This window comes from Jaculus jaculus, chromosome 7, assembly GCF_020740685.1.
Source record: "Jaculus jaculus isolate mJacJac1 chromosome 7, mJacJac1.mat.Y.cur, whole genome shotgun sequence".
Taxonomy (NCBI): Eukaryota; Metazoa; Chordata; class Mammalia; order Rodentia; family Dipodidae; genus Jaculus; species Jaculus jaculus.
Window position 1 is genome coordinate 46,868,905 of NC_059108.1, and position 22,640 is coordinate 46,891,544.

Sequence of the window (22,640 nt, forward strand, 5' to 3'; positions counted from 1 at the left end):
GGCCCATCCAGCCTTTTTTTTTTTTTTTTTTCAGAAGTAATAGCCAATTGTATATTGTCATAGCATCCCTGCTGTCGTGTGAAAATGTGTCTGGGCATTGTTTCCTTCTTCACTTTCCCTTGGAATGTTTTGCTTTCTCTCAACCACATGTAGGCAAAGTACAATGCACGTTATTTATGATATTGTGAAAAATTGTATCTCACATATCATTTAAGTAAGTAAATGCCTTCCTGTATGGGGGAAGAAAAGAGATTTTAAAGTAGGTTCACTCAAAAATCCTTAAAGACAGAAACTAAGATTTTGTCTTCAGCTCAATTTTTCTAATATTCAATCTCAAAAAAGATGCTACAGTTTGAATCTCAATATCTGCATTAATCCATTTTCAAGAATTTAAGCTTAATTCCTTGTGCTATTTCCTTCTTTCAAAATTTCCATATCAATAAAGGTTCATTTGGCTTCTCAAGTAAAACATACAAATTCTACTGTTGTGTAGTACCTGCTCAAGTGACCAATCTCTTTAGGAGTTAATTATAAAAAATAAAATGTTTATGTGCCATAGCAAACCAGAGGCTCAGGAACTGTGAAGAGCTGTGTTAAGAGGATCCTCACATTATGTTTGATGGAGGAATGGCACATGCATCACCTCCAGAAAGGGGTCACATTGACAGTGCTGGTAGCAGTGAACTTTCAGCCATCTGCTTGACATGTTTTACAATGAAAACATGCATTTCCTTTTCTCATCCACTCAATTAGTGGGCTGTGAAATGAATTTTGAAATAAATAGGAACTCTGTAGATTATACCATTTGGCACAGTTCAATACAGAATGAGTACACATAGTGCTGTGCATGCAAATAGATCCTAAGGAATTTTACCACAGGAAAGTAAAGAAACCCAAAGAGTGCAACTCAGTGACAGAAAACATGCTAGTGCTCTGGGGCAGCTCATAAATCTCAGAGAAACATAAACCCACATCCACAAACTTCTTGTAAATACAAGTGACTAATTTTACTTGCCCTAATGGGTTAATGAGAACACTAGACTAATGGGCTTGATACAGGCATACAACCTAGGACACAATGGCACTAATGTTTGTTTTCAATCTGAGTTAACATTTGAAGAACAGATCTCATATGACATGGAATGTCATAAAAAAAAATGGATCCATCAGGGTGTGGTGGCTCACACCTTTAATCCCAGCACTTGGGAAGCAGAGGTAGGAGGATTGTTGTGAGTTCAAGGCCACCCTGAGACTATATAATGAATTCCAGGTCAGCCTGAGCTACAGTGAGACCCTACCTTGAAAAACAAAACAATAAATAAATAAATAAATAATTGGATCCAAAATTTGAAAGATGCATTTTGTTCCAAAGCACTGTGAATATTCACATGAAAAGGATAGAGAGAATTAAACTCTTTCAGATATTACTAAAAGGTCAGGTTTAAAATAGCACCACAAAGGATCCTCCACTACTTATGATTTCTAATTTCAACTTCTTTTAACATGTAGTAATTCATCTTGATTTTCTTAAAAAATATTTTTATTTTATTTTATTTATTTATTTGAGAGAGATAGAGAGGGAGGAAGAGGGAGTAGAGAGAGACAGAATGGGCATGCCAGGGCCTTAAGCCACTGAAAATGAAATCCAGACATATGCACCACCTTGTACATCTAGCTTACATGGGTCCTAGGGAATCAAACCTGGGACCTTTGGCTTTGCAAAGTGCCTTACATACTAACACATCTCTCCAGCCCTCATCTGGATTTTTCAATACATTAAGAATCACCTAGAAGGTATGGCTCTGGGCATTCTATAACTGTTAAGGGTATTTCCAAAGAGTTTAACTAAGGTAGAAGACCCACCCTGAATATGAATGGCAGAAGCCAATATGCTGGATCTGGTACTGAATAAAAAGGAGAAAACCGAGTGCTAACATTCATCTCTCTGTTTCCTGGCAGCAAACTAATACACTAAAGGAAATAACACACTACTGTGGTCTAAGAGATTATTTTAAGAGTATCAATTAACAAATTGAAATCCTAGCAAGTAATTTTTAGTGCCACAATATGTTAAAACTACAAATGTATAACAACAAATGCCACTGATGAGAGCTCCAGGGAAATGAGACAAGGAGTGAGAAGATAAAAGAATATAATCTGTGTACACATAATAAAATAATTTTAATATATATGTTTATGTATATTAAACATGTGTATATTAATTCAATATATATTAAATAAAATTTTAAAATGACTTAGAATGTATATACATATGTGGAAATTAAAGTCATTCCTAAATAATAGTGGATTAAATTAGATACAAAGGGAATTTAATAGGTGTAGGCCCTGTTGTAGCCCATGATTGGTGGTAGCTTAATAATAGAGAGTGGGTTCATGTTTGGATATGGTTCTGACTTGTTTCCAGAGAATCTGCTTCTTTTTTTCAGATATACGCAGATCTTAAGGAGCAAACCACCCCAACATACTTCAAAACGGCCCCAGATGAAACTAAGAATAATTGGCGAAACAAGCAAGCGTGCTGTTTTCTTGGTGAACCAGGTACCAGGCAAGGGTGAAGGAGATCAACATAGAGAACAATCAACTCCTACCAAGTCAGAGACAGAAAAGCTCCCAACACCTCATCACTGAAGCAGACCCAAAAGGAACCCAACGTGGCTCAGAGAAATTTGTGAAAGAGGAGCCAGAAAGAATGTCAGAGTCACATGTTGGATCATGATACACAGAGACATTTCTCCTACCCATAACTGTGGGCTAACTCCACAATGCATGACCCATATACCTCAACAAGGAGGGGCTAGTGGGAGAGGGTAGGATATGGACGACGAGCCTAACAATGATACCAACTTGACTGTATTCACTAAGTACAAAAATAATTAATAAAAAATTAATTAATTAAAAATATATATGCAAAGGAAAAGAAGTGATTTCTTGAAACAAATGAAAATGAAGTTACAAAATACAAAAATCTATGGAATATGGCAAAGTAGTATTAGCAGGAAAGTTCATAGGAATTAACACTTACATGGACAAGAAAAAATAATTCAAATAAGCAACCTGGTACTAGAACTCAAATGAAATGGAAAACCAGTAACAAACCAAACCTGAAACAGGAGTAAATATTGAATATTAGAGCAGAAATGAATGAAATACAGACATAAAAATTGTAACATATAGTTAAAATAGGATTTTCTAAACAGCCCAGTTTCCACACTGGGCTGTCAAGGTAACTGAAGGCCTCGGGAAAGCCTGATTTCATTGTTTTCAGTTCATTTCTGTTTCCTTTGCCATGCACTTCCTTTATTCTGCAGAGGCATGATATATTAGTATCCTTTCTTATTGCTGGGGAAAAAACAAGACAAACAAACAAAATAACAGGAGCTTCAAGCAGAGCAGGTCGCATTCAGCCACAGTGAGGAAGCAGAACATTGAATGCTGGTGGTCAGCCAGCTCTCTCCATTTTATACAGCACATAACCCTGGGTCATAAAATAGTGCCACCCACAGTTAAGGTAGAACATCCCACCTCAGTTAACCTAATCAAGATAATCCCTCACAGTTTATTCTTTGCCTTGTCAAGTAGACAGTCAATATAAACATTCACATACTAATCATGCAAGGGGCATGGAACTAATCTATCTCTTTTTCCTTCAAGGCTCAAGAAATAAGAACTGAAGTCATGTTCTCAAGCTTGCAGTCAACTTGAATCCTAGCAACCAAAAAGGTACAGACCATTCAAAATTAAGACAGTTATCTGTGATAGCAAAGTGACATCCTGGAGCAGAGGTCCATATCCAAGGCACTTAATCAATTACCTGACAGCAATAACAACCTTGTTGAGTCAACTTAGAGAACCAAAGTAGAAATTCTGATCAGCCAGAGTGACAGAGAACATTGACCAGAGCTGCTAGATCATGCATACTATACACCCCTCTATTCAAATCCCTTCTCTATTCTATTATTATTATTATTTATTATTATTATTATTATTATTATTATATTAAAGTCAAAAGTACGCATCAGTACCTGAAGGTACTTGGGGCAACTGTAAATCTTCATTTGTTCCACTTTCCAGTCTGTAATGATTAAATCTCCTATCTCTGCTTTGTGTTATTACTCTATTCCTTAATTTCCTGAATTGGGAGTAGTGTCCCACCCTATACTGTTAAAGTTAACCAGAGCAAAAGCTTTTGTCCTAAAACCCTAATTACAAAGTGTTACAAAAGATAAACAAAACAAGGAGATGCAGGGATTAAATATGCTTCTTGCAAAACCTGTGTGCCCAGGTATGAAGCACCAGTCCCCACGTAAAGTCAGATGTACATTGTGGTACATGTATCTAGAGTTTGTTTGTAGTGGCAAGAAGCCCTGGCACACCCATTCTCTGTCACTGTTTTTAAATAAATAAAAATATTTTTTTTTAAAAAAGGAGAATCTTTAAAGATTAATAAACTAATGAATTAATTAGTTAATGTACGTGCCAGGCTCTTGCTACTGCCAACAAATGATTGTCCAGCTTTATATACATGGCTTGGAAATTGAACTTGGGCCAGAAGCTTTGTCAAACAAGCACCTTTTACCACTGAGTTATCTCCCCAACCCTGGAGCCAGTTTTTGAAAACATAAAATTAACAAATCCTTATGTAGACTAATCATGTAAAAGAAATAGGATCCAAATATAATCAAATATACAAAAGGATGAACTGCAATGACATCATAAATATAATATGCGTATAAATGATAATCAGAAAAGACTATGAGCAATAAAACCCAATCACTTGATAATTAGAGGAATTGCATGATTTCTTAGACATATGAACCTGAACAATATTGAATAATGAAAAAATAATGACTCCAAAGAGCAATGCCACATTACAAACATTATTGAAGTAGAAATAAAAGATTTCTCATCAAAAAACAAAAAATAAAAACCCTTGAAACCAGAGAGTCTCATTGCTGAATTTTATAAAGTAGTTAAGGGAGAGGAGAAAATTCTTCCAAAATAATTCTGTGAGGCCAGTATTATCTTGATAGCAAAACTGGACACAGATACATCAGAAATATATACCTGTAGTTCAATATCCTTAATAAATACTAATGAGAAAATACCTCAGAAAGCATTAGTAAATTGTATCCAACAGTTTGTTAAAAAGGTTATTCAATATAATCAAGAGAAATTTTCTTTGAGGATACCAGGGTTGTTGTCCATAGGCAGATCAATAAGCATTATGTAATCATACAGTGCATCAACAACAACAACAACAAAAATCACAAAACTCACATAATCATTTCAAGTAGTACAGAATAGACATCTAATAAAATTCAACACAACTTCACAATTAAAACACTGGACAATTTAGTATAGGGGGGATATAATACAATACAATAAAATCAGTTTACAATATGCCAATAGCTCACAACATACTGAATGGTGAAAAGCTGAGAGCACTGCCTCTCAAAACAGGGCAAAGATAGTCATGTTCAGCACTTTACCCAGCAGTGCTAGGAGCCTCAGCCAAAGCATCCAGCAAAGCAAACAAATGGCATCTAATTGGAAGTTGTCAAATTATGTTAAAAGACATAATCTTATGAATGGAGAGCCCCAAAGATACCATCAAGAGGCTAAGAATTAACAAACTAATATAGCAAAACATCGGGATTTAAAATAAACACCAAAATAAATTGCATTGCTATATAGTAAGATTGAGTTATCTGAATAAGAAATTGAGAAAGTAGCCTCACATTAAATAGTAACAAAATACATATAAATATTTTTAAATAAAGGGTGAAAATTCTACAATATAGCTACAAGAAAATGATAGGAGTAATTTAAAACACAAAACAGCTTGTGTTTACCAATTGGAAAAATGAATATTGCTAACAATTCCATGATAACAAATTGATCAACACATTCAGGGTAATCTCTATTAAAATATAAATGACTGTCTTTACAGCACTACAAAAAAGTCCTGAAATTCTTATGGAACACAAAAACAAAACAAAAAGAACATGAATGATTAAAAAAGAAAAGAGCCAATGAATATATCAATTAGTACCATACTATCAATTTCATTTTCATGTACTAAGAGGTATGTGAAATAGTGTGTTATTGACATGGAAAAACCTATACAGAACAATAGAACAGAATACAAAGAATATGAGGTGACCATGCACTTATTCAACTGATTTTGGAAAAGGTGATAGAACATGTGGCAGAGAATGGACTGTATTTTCAGTAAACAGTGCTAGCATATTGGATATTCATACATAGAATAAAATTAGAAACTTTTCTCCTTGGTCACAAAAATCAACTCAAAATAGATTTATGACTTAAAAGTAAGATAAGAAACTACTACAAGAAAAACATCTTATGATATTAGAATTAAAAATTTTTAAACAAGACTTTAAAACCATAGGAAACAAAAGTTAACATAGACAGATATAGTATAATTTTTTTAAACACTAAATGTAAAGAGTAAAGAAAACTAGCCACAGAGTATTGCTTAGCAAAATAAAGGGAGCAACTGCCAACAAAAGGAAAGAAAATATTAAGAAATTATACATCCTATTATACATAATATATATGGGACCCCAAAAACTTAATGGCTAAAAACAAGAACAATTAACATAATTTTAAAAATGGTGATAGACATAAATAGACATTTCCAAAAGAGATGGAAATGCACAAAAGGTAAATGAGAAAACTACCAACCTCACTAATCACCAAGATATATGAATAAAAAATAGAATGAGATGTTATCTTACTGCAGTTAGAATGCTTACTGTGCTGACAAAGATAAGAAGAAAGGTAAGCACTGGTGAAGACAGGGAGCACAGGTAGATGCTGCACATTGCTGATGGAAATGCAAATTATCATATTAATATTAAAAACAAAGTTAAAAATTGAGCCATAACTTAGAAATCCATGGGTAACCATGCATATTTTGAGAAGCTCTCATCAGTATCAAACAGTTACGAATCCGGAAGACTACTGGTTAAGATGGTGGTGTAGGTACCACGCCAAAGCAGCCTAGGGGGGAAAAAGACCAAAAACCTCAGCAAATACACACTTTTACTAAAAAGTGAGGTGTATAGGAAATTGAAATGGCAGAGGAGAAGTAGGAGAGATCCAGAGCATCCAGAGCCTAAGCAGGCTGGTAAAAGTGGCCCCAACAGGTCTGCAGACCATGGTGACAACAGTGCACAACAAAGCCACCAGGCTCGGATTGAGCCACAGGAAAAGCCAGGTGAGGGGAGCTTCCCCTCACACCGGAGCTCTCACGAACTCTAGAAACGTGAAGGGAGAGTGGCAGTGAACAACAGAGGAGCAGATCACAAGGTAGGAAAAACACGTGGAACAACAAGAGAACTAGAGCAGCATTGGCTCCCTCCCCTCCCCCACTGCCTGTGCCAAGCTCCAGCAAACAGAGCAGCGGTTCTGGGTCCCAGCCATGACAACTTGAGCCGACAGCGGGACCCAAGCAGGATCACAGTCTGGCAGCAACATCAGAGGCACAGGCACTGGCAACAGCGGACCCGGCAGCAGCAGATCTAGCAGCAGCAACTTCAGGGGCAGCAGCAGCAGTTCCAGCAGCAGCAGCTTCAGAGGCACCAGTGGTGGATCCAGCAATGGCAGCTACAACAGCAGCATATAGAAGCAGCAGCGGAACCAGCAGCAGAAGCTTTAGCAGGAGTGGCGACGGATCCAGCAGCAGCAGCTTCAGCAGCAGTAGCAGTTCCAGCAGCAGGAGTGCCAATCTGCAGGGCCACAGTTGCCAGGCTCGGTTTGCCAACAGGAAAAGCCAGTGCCCAGCACCAGAAATCAGAACAGCAGACCAACGACCCAGCCAGCAACTTGACTGAGGCCAAAATCATACAAAAAGGTAACTGGGATTACACCAGGGAAGGGACTCACTTGGTCACAAGCTGACTTGGATCCCACAACAGACCAGAAATCTAAACCTCTTTGTTGATAGAGTATTGGGTTGTTATAATACCTACTCTAACATAAATACTCGGTGCTGTTTTTGATTGAATATGTACAGTGTTTAGTTAAATTTTAGAATCTACCTATATTTTATTACACTCAGCCTATTTGAATACTCACATAGCAGGCAAACTAAACCCCTAGGAACACCTTTGTAGATACTCTGAGAGTCTTAAGAGCCACACCTAAGACCTTAAGCTCCTACCCTGAAGATATATAACATCAGATCAATTGATACAGCTAAGAATACCAAGCATTAACTTAATCCAAGATGCAAATATATATATATATATATATATATATATATATATATATATATATATATATATATATATATATATACATACATATATATATATACACATTATAACACAAGAAACACTAAAAAGCAAGACAATATAAATCCACCTAAAAGTATTAATGTATCAGAAATGAAAATGAGTTAGAGGAAATGCCTGAGAAAGATTTCAAAAGAATGATTGCAAATATGTTCAAAGAAGTCAAAGAACAAATCAAAGGAGTCAAAGCAGAAATTCAAGGAATCAAAGAAGACAAGGACACCAATTACATGGAATGAAGAAGTCAATACAAGACATATATAAGGAAATAGAAATAATAAAGAAAAACCAGTCAGAATTACTAGCAATGAAGAACACAGTTAATGAAGTAAAAAACTCTGTAGAAAATCTCACCAGTAGAATGGATGAAGGAGAGGACAGAATATGTAAGCTAGAAGACCAGGTGGCAGATCTAATACAGTCCAACAAAGAGAAAGACAAACTTATAGAAAAGTATGAGTGGGAATTTCAAGATATTCAGGACACTATGCAAAGATAAAATATAAGAATTCAGGGCACAGTAAAAGGAGAATTCCACTCCAGAGGCATAGTAGCCATCTTCAACAAAATCATAGAAGAAAACTTCCACCAAATTTGGAAAGAGGTGCCAATACAGATACAGGAAGCCTTTAGAAACCTAGCCAGACAAAACTTGGAAAGAAACTCTCCTCACTATATTATAATCAAACAACCAAACACACAAACCAAAGAAAAAATATGGAAAGTAGTTAGAGAGAAAAATCTAGTGACCTACAAAGGCAAGCCCATCAGGATTACAGCAGATTACTCAACACAAACTTTAAAAGCCAAAAGGTCTTGGAGTGATGTATTCCAAGTTCTGAAAGATAACAACTGTCAACCAAGGTTACTTTATCCTGCAAAGCTATCCATTCAAATAGACAGAGAAATAAGGACATTCCATGACAAAAGCAGGTTAAAGGAGTATTTGAAGACAAAACCAGCTCTACAGAAAATACTTGATAGAATCCTCCATGCTGAAGAAAAGGAAAAACACACATATAAGGAACCTGGAAAAAGCAAGCAATACTCAAATACTAGTTAACACAAGAGAGGAAAGGTAGAACCGGAACCAAAAAAAAAAAAAAAAAAAAAATGGCAAACATAAATAAACACCTTAAAATAATATCTCTTAATATCAGTTGCTTCAATGCCCCAACCAAAAGACATAGGTTTGCAGACTGTGTTAAAATGCAGGATCCTACAATTTGTTGTCTCCAAGAAACTCACCTTTCTACAAAGGATAAATGTTATCTTAGGGTGAAGGGTTGGAAAATGGAGTTTCAAGCAAATGGGCCTAGAAAAAAAGCAGGGGTTGCTATCCTAATATCTGACAAGGTAAACTTCAATCCAATATTGGTCAAGAAAGATAAGGAAGGTCACTTTATATTGATTAAGGGCACACTCCAACAGGAGGACATTACAATAAGGCAGGAGTCACACATAAAAGGGATAAAAATTGGAAAGGAAGAGCTCACGTTATCATTATTTGCAGGTGATTATTTGCAGATGACATGATTCTATACATAAAGGACCCTAAAGACTCTACTAGCAAACTGTTAGAGCTGATCCAAACCTACAGCCATGTAGCAGGATACAAAATAAATACACAGAAATCAGTAGCCTTCATATATGCTAACAACAAACACACAGAGGATGAAATCACAGAATCACTCCCATTCACAATTGCATCAAAAATAAATAAATAAATAAATAAATAAATAAATAAATAAATAAACAAACAAACAAACTACCTTGGAATAAACCTAATCAAGGAAGTAAAGAATCTCTACAATGAGAACTTTAAAACACTCAAGCGAGAAATTGCAGAAGACACTAGAAAGTGGAGAAACATCCCTTGTTCCTGGATTGGAAGAATCAATATTGTGAAAATGGCAATCTTACCTAAAGCAATCTACACATTTAATGCAATCCCTATCAAAATTCCAACACCTTTCTTCATGGAAATAGAAAAATCAATCCAAAAATTCATTTGGAATCACAAAAAACCTTGAATATCTAAAATAATACTGAGCAACAAAAATGAGGCTGGTGGTATCACCATACCTGATTTTAACCTATACTACAGAGCCATAGTAACAAAAACAGCATGGTACTGGCACAAAAATAGACATGCAGATCAGTGGAACAGAATAGAGGACCCAGATGTAAGCCCAAGTAGCTATAGCCACCTGATATTCGATAAAAATGCCAAAAATACTCATAGGAGAAGAGACAGCCTCTTCAGCAAATGGTGTTTTGAAAACTGTATATATATCTGCAGAAGGATGAAAATAGATTCTTCTCTCTCGCCATGCACAAGAATTAAGTCCAAATGGAGTAAAGACCTTAACATCAGACCTGAAACTCTGAAACTGCTAGAGGAAAAAGTAGGGGAAACCCTTCAACATATTGGTCTTGAAGACTTTCTGAAGACAACCCTAATTGCTCAGGCAATAAAACCACAGATTAATCACTTGGGACCTCATGAAATTGCAAAGGTTTTGCACTGCAAAGGACACAGTGAATAAAGCAAAAAGGCAATGTACAGAATGGGAAAAAATGTTTGCCAGCTATATATCTGATAGAGGATTAATATCTAGGATATACAAAGAACTCAAAAAGTTAAATAAGGAATCAAACAAACCAATCCAAAAAATGGGCTTTGGAGCTAAATAGAGCATTCTCAAAGGAAGAAATATGAATGGCATATAAGCATCTAAAATAATGTTCTACATCACTAGTCATCAGGGAAATGCAGATTAAAACTACATTGAGATTACATCTCACTCCTGTCAGATTGGCTTCCATCATGAAAACAAATGATCATAAATGCTGGTGGGGATGTGGAAAAAGAGGAATCCTTCTATACCGCTGGTGGGAATGCAATGTGGTCCAGCCATTGTGGAAATCAGTGTGGAGGTTCCTAAAACAGCCAAAGACTGATCAACCATATGACCCAGCTATAGCACTGGTAGGCATATATCCTAAGGACTCATCTCACTTCCTTAGAAGTACGTGCTCAATCATGTTTATTGCTGCTCAATTTATAATAGCTGGGAAATGGAACCAGCCTAGATGTCTCTCAACTGATGAGTGGATAATGAAGATGTGGCACATTTATACAATGGAGTTCTACTCAGCAGTAAAGAAAAATGTAGTTATGAAATTTTCAGAAAAATAGATGAATCTGGAAAGGATTATACTAAGTGAGGTAACCCAGGCCCAGAAAGACAATTGCCACATGTTCTCCCTCATATTTGGATCCTAGCTACAGATGATTGGGCTTCTGTATGCGAAGGAAAATACTTAATAGCAGAGGCCCGTAAGTTAAAAAGGAGATATAAAGGGAAGAGAAAGGAAGGGAGGAGGGTACTTAATAGGTTGTTATTATATATATGCAAGTAGAATGTTTGAGATGGGGAGGTAATATGATGGAGAATGGAATTTCAAAGGTGAAAGTCCAGGGGAGGGGAGAGTATTACCATGGGATATTTTTTATAATGATGGAAAATGTTAATAAAAATTGTGAAAAAATAAATTAATTAATAAAAATTATGAATCACTTCCCCTTGAATATAAGTTATTGAGACTGGATTCAATAAAAGTTAATTTGGTTCCTAATTCAGTATTATAAATAATTTTGTGCACATCGTATCAAATCTAAAGAGCATTGCAGGCTTAAAAATAACTGTAATTTAAGAATTCTCTTGAAGTTAGCTGTGTGCAAAACATAAATTGGTTAGCTATTATCTGTTGTCATTTGCACCTTATACTGTTTCTCTTTCAAGTACAATTACAAACATTGTGTGTATGCATGTATATATGCATGTACATATATATGCATAAATACATACATTTATCATACTTAATTAAGCACCTGTTTACCTTGGGATTCATGCCAGATGAAATTAGCAAAGTTTAGTGAGGTAGAGAGCAAGTTATGTAGAAGAGGGGTATGTATTCATCCATACTCCATTGCTCATTCAAGCAATCTATCTATTGCAGTAGGCCTTAACCTGAGACATTGCCTCAGACTAGGTGCAATTTAGAACTTTATTATCCCTTCCAATATAAATTATTGATTATGCATAGAATAACTATTGGTCAAGATATGTATTTCAAACCTTTTATATTATTCTGTATGATCCTACACAGTTCAGATTAACATGATCTTTACAGTTGAGTGTCTGAGAATAATTATGAAATGTCTTTGCAAACACATTGGATATGAAATTTGAATATAATTTTGAAATTTTGTCAAATGACAAAACACACAGAGGAGAGATATTGATATCGAACTTAACTAAGGGATATGTTCCAAAGCCTTCCAAAATCCTATATACAGTCTCCTCTAGGACAATGAAAGGTGAATCTTTAAGAAGGCCACACCTAAACTTATGCGTTATGCTTTCCTAAAGCAACTTTCTTTCTATTTTTAATAATACTAACTATCCTTTCAAAATTGCTATTGCAAATTTTATTCTTTATGCATTTGTTCTGGGAAGATGACTCACATATTTAATTTCATTCTAGATATATCTGGAATGCTCCCAATTTAAGTGCCACCTATATTATATGCATCTTCTTTCTTATACATTCCAATTTTAACAAACTGCTTGTATTTTCTCATATTTCGTACTCCCTTTTAGTCCACAAGTACATATTGATGCTCACAGCATCTTCTTTTCACTGCTTTGGACAATATTCCATATGGTTCCTTGCCTATAGGAAAACAGTCTTTTCAAATAAATACATGAAATCAATGAAAATTTTGTTTTAACAGAAAAAGAAATAGGTATTAGGGACCACTGAATCACAATCACATTCTGCCACCTCCCTAGAATATATAACCTCCCAGAGGTATAGTGAACCAAATCTGCCAGCAGCTCTGGCCTGGGAAGAATGTGAGTACAGCCTCTCTCCTGCTTCTAAATGAATTTATAGTAACAGTGCTGTGAGCACATTTATCTTTCCATTAAATAAGTACAGACAGGTCCCCTTGGAGATCTGAATGGTAGCGGGCAGGTGGCGGATCCATTCTGGAACTCCTACGTTTCAGATTTTGCTCATTTCCAAATTCTTAACTGATAGAGGGCATAGCACAAAAAGACACATGTTCTCAAACCTGGAACACAAACTTATAAATTCCAACTCTTCCAGTGACTTGACCTTTTAACAAAAAATGATACCCAAATTTTAAAATAATTCCTTTTGCTTTGTGCCTTCATTTACTAATTGGAAATTTAAAAAAAAAAAAAAATGTTTTGGAGCTGGAGAAATGCCTCAGGGGTTAGGTGCTCGATTATAAAGCCTGTTTGCTTCCCTAATACCCATGTAAAGCCTGATGCACAAAGTGGCACATATATCTGGAGTTTGTTTACAGTTGAAGGAGGCCCTGTCTGTCCATTTTCTCTCTGTCTCTCTCTCTCTCTCTTTCTCTCTTTCTTCCTATGTGCATGTGTCTGCCTCTCTCTCTCACACTTTCTGTCATAAATAAATAAATAAATGAAAAGTTAAAAGTTGAAAAATGCTGGTTCTGATTGTTCAATTTAGAAGATATGGATATTAAAGGCATCTTGAGTAATGGGCAAAGAGGGGGATAGTGACTTGCAGAGCTCCCTTGTAGAGTTAATACAATAATAAAGGGGTGCTGAGAATCACCCACCTCTCTGATAAAGAGGAGGACAAAGCACATCCAGGAGTTAGGCTGGTATCCTCTGAGGGCTGGCCATTCAGTTCTCAGCATGCTCCAGGCACAAAACAAGTACTTGATGGCTACTGAGAGGGAAGAGCAAAAACCTGCCTTGGAACCAACCAGAACCAATTGTGAGACAATTCTCCCAGTTTCTCTGCAGCTGACATAGAGTATGCTCTGTGGCCAGCTCTTTGTCCCACTCAAAGATCAAGTTTCTCACCACAGCTGTGCAGACCACATGTGCTCATACTTTAAATAAAGTCCTATGTACAGTTCCTGGTTCAAAGTGCATAGGCAGGTGTTCCAGGATGCTGGTGATCATCACCACCAGAAGACTCCTAGTTGCTTCAAAGGTGAGGCCATCTAAAATCAGAGGCCTGTTTATGAAGTATAATGTCGCTACTTCCTACATCAATGGTTAACTTTAGCACAAGTAAGGGGACAGCCTCATGTTCAAGTGAACAGATCAGGGTCTAGAAAGAAGGAACAGGACTTCCAGTTAAGATGGCAGCGTAGGTACCACGTCAAAGCAGCCTGGGGGGAAAACAGACCAAAAAACCTCAGCAAAATACACACTTTTACTAAAAAGTGAGGTGTATAGGAAACTGAAGTGGCAGCGGAGAAGTAGGAGAGATCCAGAGCATCCAGAGCCCGCACAGGCTGGCAAAAGTGGCCCCGGCAGCTCCGCCAACCACGGCGGCGGCAGAGCATACCAGAAAGCGGCCAGACTCAGCTCCAGCCACAGGAAAAGCCAGGTGCGGGAGCTTTCCCTCACACTGCGATCTCCGCAACTCAGGAAACGTGAAGGGAGAGCTGCAGTGAGCAGCGGGGGAACAGAACATGAGATAGAAGAACACGTGGAACAGCGAGAGAACCAGAGCAGCTGCGGCTCCCTCCCCTTCCCCTCCGCCTGAGCCCAGCTCCAGCGAACAGAGCAGCCTCCCGGGACCCGGCCACGCCAACTTGAGCCGACAGCGGGACCCAAGCAGGAGCAGAGTTCGGCAGTATCATCAGCAGCTCCAGAACTGGTACTAGCGGCCCCAGCAGCAGCAGACCCAGGAGTGGCAACAACAGCAGACCCAGAAGAAGAAGCAGTTCCAGCAGTGGGGGTGCTGATCAGCAGGGCCACAGTTGCTAGGCTTGGTTTGCCCTGCAGGAAAAGCCAGTGCCCAGCTCCAGAAATCAGAACAGCAGCCCGACGACCCAGGCAGCAACTTGACTGAGACCAAACTCATCCAAGGTAACTGGGTTTGCACCAGGGAAGGGTCTCACTTGGTCACAAGCAGACTGGGATCCCTCAACAGACCAGAAATCTTAACCTCTGTGTTGATAGAGGATCTGGTTGTTATAATAACTACTCTGGCATACATACCTGGGGCTGTTTTTGACTGAATGGGTACAGTGTTTAGTTAACTTTTAGAATCTACTGGTGTTTTATTCCACTCAGCCTACTTGAATACTCCCATAGCAGGGAAACTCAACCCCTAGGAGCACCTTTGTAGATACTCTCAGAGTCTTAAGAGCCACATCTAACACCTTAAGCTCCTACCCTGAAAATATACATAACATCAAATCAATTGATACAACTAAGAATACCCACAAAGCTAGAAAATCCTAGCATTAACTTAATCCAAGATGCAAAAATATATACATTATAACACAAGAAGCACTAAAAAGCAAGATGATATAAATCCAACTAAAAGTATTAATGCATCAGAAATGACCTCCAATGAGAACGAGTTAGAGGAAATGCCTGAGAAAGATTTCAAAAGAATGATTGCAAATATGTTCAAAGAAGTCAGAGAACAAATCAAAGCAGTCAAAGAGGAACTTAAAGAGGAAATCAAAGGAATCAAAGAAGATGCAGGACAACAATTTCATGAAATAAAGAAGGCAATACAAGACATAAATAAGGAAATAGAAATAATAAAGAAATACCAGTCAGAATTACTACCAATGAAGAACACAGTTAATGAAATAAAAAACTCTGTAGAAAATCTCACCAGTAGAATGGATGAAGGAGAGGACAGAATATCTAAGCTAGAAGAAGACCAGGTGGCAGATCTAATACAGGCCAACAAAGAGAAAGACAAGCTTATAGAAAAGTATGAGTGGGGATTTCAAGATATTCGGGACACTATGAAAAGATCAAATATTAGAATTCAGGGCATAGTAGAAGGAGAAGAATTTCACTCAAAAGGCATAGTAGGTGTCTTCAACAAAATCATAGAAGAAAATTTCCCCCAAATTGGGAAAGAGGTGCCAATACAGATACAGGAAGCATTTAGAACCCCAGCCAGAAAAAACCTGAAAAGAACCTCTCCTCGCCATATTATAATCAAACTTCGAAACACACACACCAAAGAAAAAATATTGAAAGCAGTTAGAGAGAAAAATCAAGTTACCTACAAAGTAAGCCCATCAGGATTACAGCAGTTTACTCAATACAAACTTTTAAAGCCAGAAGGGCTTGGGTTGATATATTCCAAGTTCTGAAAGATAACAACTGTCAACCAAGGTTACTTTATCCTGCAAAGTTATCCATTCAAATAGACGGAGAAATAAGGACATTCCATGACAAAAGCAGGTTAAAGGAGTATTTGAAGACAAAACCAGCTCCACAGAAAATACTTGATAGTATACTCCATGCTGAAGAAAAGGAAAAGCACACATACAAGGAACCTAGAAAAAACAAGCAATAACCAAATACTACTTAACAGAAGAGAGAACAGGTAGAAACAGAACCAAAAAAAAAAAAAAAAAGGCAAACATACATACACACCTTTCAATAATATCACTTAATATCAATGGCCTCAACGCCCCAATGAAAAGACATAGATTCGCAGACTGGGTTAAAAAGCAGGATCCTACAATTTGTTGTCTAAAAGAAACTTACCTTTCTACAAAGGATAGATACTACCTTAGGGTGAAAGGTTGGAAGATGGTGTTTCGAGAAAATGGGCCTAGAAAACAAGCAGGGGTTGCTATCCTAATATCTGACAATGTAGACTTTAGTACAATGATAGTCAAGAAAGTTAAGGAAGGTCACTTTATATTGATTATATTGTCCAACAGGAGGACATTACAATCCTAAACATATATGCACCTAACATGGGGGCTCCCAAATTCGTCAAACAAACACTAATAGAACTAAGGTCACAGATAACACCAAACACAGTGGTGGAGGGTGACCTTAACACCCCACTCTCATCAATTGACAGGTCATCCCGGGAAAAAATAAACAGAGAGGCATCTGGACTAAATGAGGTCATAGAAGGAATGGACTTAACAGATATATACAGGACATTTCATCCAAAGGCTGCAGAATATACATTCTTTTCAGCAGCACATGGAACATTCTCTAAAATAAACCATATATTAGGACACACGCAAATCTTAATAAATTCAGGAAAATTGAAATAATTCCTTGCATTCTATCTGACCACAATGGAATTAAACTACAAATCAGTAGCAAGAAAAGCTATCGAGCAAACACAAAATCATGGAAACTAAACAATACACTACTAAATGATGAATGGGTTAATGAAGAAATCAAGAAGGAAATCCAAAAATTTATAGAGTCAAATGATAATGAGAACACAACATACCAAAATCTCTGGGACACAATGAAGGCAGTTCTAAGAGGTAAATTTATAGCCTTAAGTGCCTATATATGCACCTAACATGGGGGCTCCCAAATTCGTCAAACAAACACTATTAGAACTAAGGTCACAGATAACACCAAACAAAGTGGTGGTGGTGGGTGACTTTAACATCCCACTCTCATCAATTGACAGGTCATCCCGGGAAAGAATAAACAGAGAGGCATCTGGACTAAATGAGGTCATAGAAGGAATGGACTTAACAGATATATACCGGACATTTCATCCAAAGGCTGCAGAATATACATTCTTTTCAGCAGCACATGGAACATTCTCTAAAATAGACCATATATTAGGACACAAAGCAAATCTTAACAAATTCAGGAAAATTGAAATAGTTCCTTGCATTCTATCTGACCACAATGGAATTAAACTACAAATCAGTAGCAAGAAAGGCTATAGAGCATACACAAAACATGTAAACTAAACAATACACTACTAAATGATGAATGGGTCAATGAAGAAATCAAAAAGAAATCAAAAAATTTATAGAGTCAAATGATAATGAGAACACAACATACCAAAATCTCTGGGACACAATGAAGGCAGCTCTAAGAGGTAAATTTATAGCCTTGAGTGACTATATTAAGAAATTAGAAAGGTCGCAAGTAAACGACCTAATGCTTCACATTAAAGCCTTGGAAAAAGAAGAACAAGGTAAACCAAAAATCAGTAGATGGGAAGAAATAATAAAGATTAGGGCAGAAATTAATGAAATAGAAACAAAAAAAAAAAATCCAAAGAATTAATGAAACAAAGAGTTGTTTCTTTGAAAGGATAAACAAGATTGATAAACCCTTAGAAAATCTGACCAAAAGAAAGAGATAAGAGACACAAATTAATAAAATCAGAGATGAACAAGGTAGCATCACAACAGATTCCAGAGAAATTCAAAAAATCATCGGGAAATACTATAAAAGCATATATTCCACAAAGTATGAAAATCTGAAAGAAATGGATGATTTCCTTGATTTATATGACCTACCTAAATTAAATCAAAATGAGATTAATAACTTAAATAGACCTATAACAAACATGGAGTTCCGAACAGTTATCAATAATCTCCCAACTAAAAAAAGCCCAGGCCCAGATGGATTCACTGCTGATTTTTACCAGACTTTTAAGGAAGAGCTAACACCATTGCTTCTTAAGCTTTTCCAGGAAATAGAAAAAGAAGGAATTCTACCAAACTCCTTCTATGAGGCCAGCATCACCCTGATACCAAAACCAGGCAAAGATAGAACAAAAGTAGAAAATTACAGACCAATCTCCCTCATGAACATAGATGCAAAAATTCTCAACAAAACATTGGCAAACACTATACAAGAATATATCAAAAAGATCATTCACCGTGCCCAAGTAGGCTTTATACCAGAGATGCAGGGATGGTTCAACATACGCAAATCTATAATGTAATACATTACATAAACGGGTTGACGGACAAAAATCACATGATCTTCTCATTAGATGCAGAGAAAGCATTTGGCAAAATCCAACATCCCTTCATGATAAAGTCCTACAGAGACTGGGAATAGAAGGAAGATATCTCAATATAATAAAGGCTATTTATGACAAGCCTACAGCCAACATATTACTAAATGGGGAAAAACTGGAATCTTTTCCACTAAAATCAGGAACAAGACAAGGGTGTCCACTGTCCCCACTTTTATTTAATATAGTTTTGGAAGTCTTAGCCATAACAATAAGGCAAGAGACACACATAAAAGGGATACAAATTGGAAAGGAAGAGATCAAGTTATCATTATTTGCAGATGACATGATTCTATACATAAAGGACCCTAAAGACTCGACTAGCAAACTGTTAGAGCTGATCCAAACCTACAGCCATGTAGCAGGATACAAAATAAATACACAGAAATCAGTAGCCTTCATATATGCTAACAACAAACACACAGAGGATGAAATCAGAGAATCACTCCCGTTCACAATTGTATCAAAAAAATAAAGTACCTTGGAATAAACCTAACCAAGGAAGTAAAGAATCTCTACAATGAGAACTTTAAAGCACTCAAGCGAGAAATTGCAGAAGACACTAGAAAGTGGAGAAACATCCCTTGTTCCTGGATTGGAAGAATCAATATTGTGAAAATGGCAATCTTACCTAAAGCAATCTACACATTTAATGCAATCCCTATCAAAATTACAACACCTTTCTTCATGGAAATAGAAAAATCAATCCAAAAATTCATTTGGAATCACAAAAAACCTTGAATATCTAAAATAATACTGAGCAACAAAAATGAGGCTGGTGGTATCACCATACCTGATTTTAACCTATACTACAGAGCCATAGTAACAAAAACAGCATGGTACTGGCACAAAAATAGACATGCAGATCAGTGGAACAGAATAGAGGACCCAGATGTAAGCCCAAGTAGCTATAGCCACCTGATATTCGATAAAAATGCCAAAAATACTCATAGGAGAAGAGACAGCCTCTTCAGCAAATGGTGTTTTGAAAACTGTATATATATCTGCAGAAGGATGAAAATAGATTCTTCTCTCTCGCCATGCACAAGAATTAAGTCCAAATGGAGTAAAGATCTTAACATCAGACCTGAAACTCTGAAACTGTTAGAGGAAAAAGTAGGGGAAACCCTTCAACATATTGGTCTTGGCAAAGACTTTCTGAATACAGCCACAGTTGCTCAGGCAATAAAACCACAGATTAATCACTTGGGACCTCATGAAATTACAAAGATTTTGCACTGCAAAGGACACAGTGAATAAAGCAAAGAGGCAACCTACAGAATGGAAAAAAGTCTTCGCCAGCTATATATCTGATAGAGGATTAATATCTAGGATATACAAAGAACTCAAAAAGTTAAATAATAAGGAATCAAACAAGCCAATCAAAAAATGGGCTATGGAGCTAAATAGAGAGTTCTCAAAGGAAGAAATACGAATGGCATATAAGCCTCTAAAAAAAATGTTCTATGTCACTAGTCCTCAGGGAAATGCAGATTAAAACTACATTGAGATTCCATCTCACTCCTGTCAGATTGGCCACCATCTTGAAAACAAATGATCATAAATGTTGGAGGGGATGTGGAAAAAAAGGAACCCTTCTACACTGCTGGTGGGAATGCAATCTGGTCCAACCATTGTAGAAAACATTGTGGAGGTTCCTGAAACAGCTAAAGATTGATCTACCATATGACCCAGCTATAGCACTCCTAGGCATATATCCAAAGGACTCATCTCATTTCGTTAGAAGTACATGCTCAACCACGTTTATTGCTGCTCAATTTATAATAGCTGGGAAATGGAACCAGCCTAGATGTCCGTCAACTGATGAGTGGATAATGAAGATGTGGCACATTTATACAATGGAGTTCTACTCAGCGGTAAAGAAAAATGAAGTTATGAAATTTGCAGAAAAATGGATGGAGCTGGAAAGTATTATACTAAGTGAGGTAACCCAGGCCCAGAAAGCTAAGCGCCACATGTTCTCTCTCGTATGTGGATCCTAGCTACAGATGATTGGGCTTCTGCGTGAGAATGAAAATACTTAGTAGCAGAGGCCAGTAAGGTAAAAAGGAGACATAAAGTGTAGAGAAAGGAATGGAGGAGGATACTTAATAGGTTGATATTGTATATATGTAATTACAATGATTGTAATGAGGAGGTAATATGATGGAGAATGGAATCTCAAATGGGAAAGTGTGGGGGTGGGGAGGGAGGGAATTACCATGGGTTATATTTTATAATCATGGAAAATGATACTGAAAATTAAAAATTAAATACATAAGAAAAGAAAAAAGAAAGAAAGAAAGAAGGAACAGGAAGACATCTTCAGACAAACCTGAGTCCTATCAAATGAGGTATGTTTCTGATGCCATAAATCAGTTGAGGTCAGAAAGTCACATAAACCCTAAGACATGGTTTACTAGAAATTTAGAAGTTAAGAATAAAAATATGCATATGTTATTAAACAAATTACTACTGGTGGACAGATAACTGCACCAGCAATGAACATGGAGAGAATGACACACTGCTTTCTCATCTTCCATGTCTTCATAAAAGTTAGGGATTGAGCTAGATTAACTATCAGGTGTTCTCTCATAATGTCACTAGAATTTCCCATTTTATTCTGACTTTATATTGACCTTTTCAATATGGTCATAATTCTTATCTGTATCGTCCTTCTACAACTTCATGCATTGTGTTTCTTTCATAAGCTTTAATATCACGTAGAAATTAGAAATAAGGAGGGCTGGAGAGATGGCTTAGCGGTTAAGCGCTTGCCTGTGAAGCTAAGGACCCCGGTTCAAGGCTCAGTTCCCCAGGTCCCACGTTAGCCAGGTGCACAAGGGGGCACACGTGTCTGGAGTTCGTTTGCAGAGGCTGGAAGCCCTGGCACGCCCATTCTCTCTCTCTCCCTCTGTCTTTCTCTCTGTGTCTGTCGCTCTCAAATAAATAAATAAATAAATAAAAATAAAAAAAAATAGAAATAAGGAAAACTGAAGGTCATGCCTTTCCTCGTTATCTACATTATCTTCGTATGTTCACAAAATCTGCACATAGTTATATTACATTTTCTTGTTTTGTGTGTTTTCAGCACTATTCTTATTGCCTACATTTCTACTATCCCTGACATCCTGATATTGGCTAAATGTATATCCTATGCTCACCAAACTGACAGGTAAGCACTTTTCGTAATGATCATGCCCACGTATTAATGCTACTGTCTCTTTTGGTTAGAGAAGATTCTCTTTTCAGATGTTGGTAACCTCTAGGATAACTCAACAGAAGAGGAGAAAGAAAGAATGTAAGAACAAAAGGAAAAAGGTAGAACTCCAACGTGCTCCTCCAGACACAAAATGGCCTGGATATCCATGATGTCACCATGGCTGTCACTACCTACGCAAGACAATCATAATAGGAGGAAAAGATCAT

General features: G+C 36.9%; 1 protein-coding gene across 5 annotated transcripts in view; it reads right to left on the bottom strand.

The window, feature by feature from the left end:
- Grik2 (glutamate ionotropic receptor kainate type subunit 2) overlaps positions 1 to 22,640 on the bottom strand; it is a 744,982-nt gene that overhangs the window by 332,673 nt on the left and 389,669 nt on the right. The gene's annotated exons all lie outside the window — the stretch shown is intronic.